The sequence below is a fragment of the Pundamilia nyererei genome, unplaced genomic scaffold, assembly GCF_000239375.1.
Source record: "Pundamilia nyererei isolate P.nyererei 1_Seehausen unplaced genomic scaffold, PunNye1.0 scaffold00272, whole genome shotgun sequence".
Taxonomy (NCBI): domain Eukaryota; kingdom Metazoa; phylum Chordata; class Actinopteri; order Cichliformes; family Cichlidae; genus Pundamilia; species Pundamilia nyererei.
This window is the reverse complement of record NW_005187673.1, coordinates 432,888-435,508: the sequence shown is the minus strand read 5'-3', so window position 1 is coordinate 435,508 and position 2,621 is coordinate 432,888. Positions and strand designations below refer to the sequence as shown.

General features: G+C 42.3%; 1 protein-coding gene across 3 annotated transcripts in view; it reads right to left on the bottom strand.

The window, feature by feature from the left end:
* igsf11 (immunoglobulin superfamily member 11) overlaps nt 1–2,621 on the bottom strand; it is a 115,767-nt gene that overhangs the window by 30,419 nt on the left and 82,727 nt on the right. The window contains exon 1 of one of the 3 annotated variants that reach the window (XM_005750402.1): nt 433–451. The exons of the other annotated variants lie outside the window; for them this stretch is intronic. The gene's annotated coding sequence lies outside the window, so the exon portion shown is untranslated. Of the gene's footprint in view, nt 1–432; nt 452–2,621 lie in introns of those variants that run through there. 3 annotated transcript variants of the gene reach the window in all.

Genomic DNA, 2,621 nt, shown 5'->3' with positions numbered 1-2,621 from the left:
AAAAAAAAAAAAGAAATCAACACAAATGTGCTGACTGTGTGTTCTTTGGGCAACGAAGACTCTTTCGTAGACAGCAAAAGAAGCCAGAAAGTCAAACGCAACAATCTCTGAACGCTGAAGATACGTTTTTTTACAATCTAATGAGTTAGATCCAAGTCATCAGGATGTTCACTTGCCTCGTGTAAAGAGTTTGAAGAGAAAAGGATGTGTCTGACATCTCTACTATTGTATCCCATTGGTTTAGCACGACAACACATCACAAATACAATATAATTCAAATTATATTGCTAAATTCATATGCACAGTCAAATATAAATGACAGTTTCAACTAATAAACAGCAGCACTATATTATAACTTTCAATTGCTGAGAAATATTTTAAAAGAAATTCATTTACTTTTAACTTAAAGTCTCACTGAGACCTCACAAGTACCTCAGTGCAGCCTCTGTCGCCCCTGCATCCGCCATGGCAGCACTTTGGGAGTTAGATAATGCCGTTGTCAGTCAGTGACCTCTTCCTCGGTAACAGGCACCACATAAGCTTCCCTCTGTGTGTGTAAGTACGCATGTGCTTGATTGAGCAGAGCCCCGATGCCGAGCACATCTGCTCCGGACGCCCCTGGCACTGCCATATGGCTGGGAAACATGCCTCCTACTCCTTCCTCACAAAGAGGGAGTTTGCAATGAAAAGAAAAAATGAGTAAAAATGAGCGCAAGTGCATGACAGAGAAAAAAGGTGATGCAGAGCCAGGGAAGGAAGGCAGTAGTAAGTAACAGCTGATGAGCGCGGAGCTGCATGTGCTGCTCATTTGACTGGGTGAACAGATCCACTCCACCTCCATATGCACTAATGTTTTAAACACCCTGACATGACTGAATTCTTCCAGCCACACCGAGTCCAGGTTAAATACTCATTACATAACAGCAATTCTCAGCCACAGTTCTTTACCTGACTGGGGTTGTAAAGGAGAGGGTAAATGAGTCGGCCTTACGACATTATTTTGGGAAGTGCGGTGAGCTTAGTGTCTCATATCCTGGTTTAACCTGTACATGAGATGCATGCATAGACACATTTTTACACATTTTCCTAAAACAAAAAATTTGTGTTTTTTGTAAAAATCTCGCGGCTAAGGGAGCAGCCAAAGGAAGCCTTACCAGTGCTGCAGTACTGTTCTCATCAGTACTGTTCTATCTAATCAGAGAGTAATTTTTAGTATGAATTAGTATCACCCCTAATCACCCCAACAATACCCCTTCTCTATATTGTACTTTTAAAATGTTAATGTTGAAAGGTCCCCTAAGTATTTGTTCTGGTGACACTGATCCAGCCTACAAACCTACTAGGTCACAGTCCAATCAGGCACTGATCGGATACACAAGATCCATGATCCACATAAGCTCCACCCTTAAACCCCATGATCTCCAGCTAGTATCCCGATCCTAGCTCCAGACTGCCGATCTATCCACCAACTACAACAAAAGTGTTTTTAATGTTGTGACTGAATAGTGTGTACTGAAAGCATTAGCATCCGCCATTGTCTCAGAAGACCTCACCAATCAAACAGAGCATAGCATTACATTTAAATACATTACAAGTACAGTAAGCTATTCATTTGACTTTTTTTCAACATTTCAAAGGCCAAAGCGGGCACTGAAGTTTAGCTTATGCCTAGCTTAGTCGTGGTATCTAAATTCTGTTTGAGCATGATGTAGAGTATCAGAGGCATCAGACACTGCTTTAAACTTTTATTCCGTCTTCTTCTCCTGCTTCTCTTATCTCCTCCAGTTTCCTCCTTTTCCATCCATCCTGTACCTCTTTGTTCTCTCCTGTTCTCTCTCTTCTACACTGCTGCCTGGGGCTTCTCATGAAGGATGCATTAATATGGGGAAATCAATACCTTCACTACCCTGGCTGTCGAGAGGGGCAGGTCAGAGACTTGGTGGTTACGTGGAGGTGTGTGCTCGTGCACGAATGGGGTGGGGGGGTGTTCGCCGCTCGATAAACACACGCCCATTGATCTTTCCTGCACGTCTATTTGCTTGTGATGGTCCGCTGAGACTCTTCATGGCCTGACTGACTGGCAGCATAATGAGCTGGTTCTTAGCCTCAAGTCCAGACTGGTCATCCTGAATGCAAACTGTACAAGAGCCCTTCCACCACTGCAAGTGATCGAAGAAAAATTCAGATCACAGACAAAATGTGCAGAGTTTTGTACTGATAATCCCTGTTTGTGTTATGCAAACAGGGATACGACCCACACAGACATATCAGATATAATATTACGTTTAAAGAAAAAAAATATCGCTACTGATAAATTTACAAAATAATGCATGCAGCATTTTAACACCAGAGCTGGTGGAATATTCATATACAGTGGCTTGCAAAAGTAATCGGCCCCCTTGAACTTTTGTCACATTACAGCCACAGCCATGAATCAATTTTACTGGAATTCCTCGTGAAAGACCAACACAAAGTGGTGTACACGTGAGAAGTGGAACGAAAATCATACATGATTCCAAACATTTTTTACAAATAAATAACTGCAAAGTGGGGTGTGCGTACTTATTCAGCCCCCTTTGGTCTGAGTGTAGTCAGTTGCCCATAGACATTGCCTGATGAGT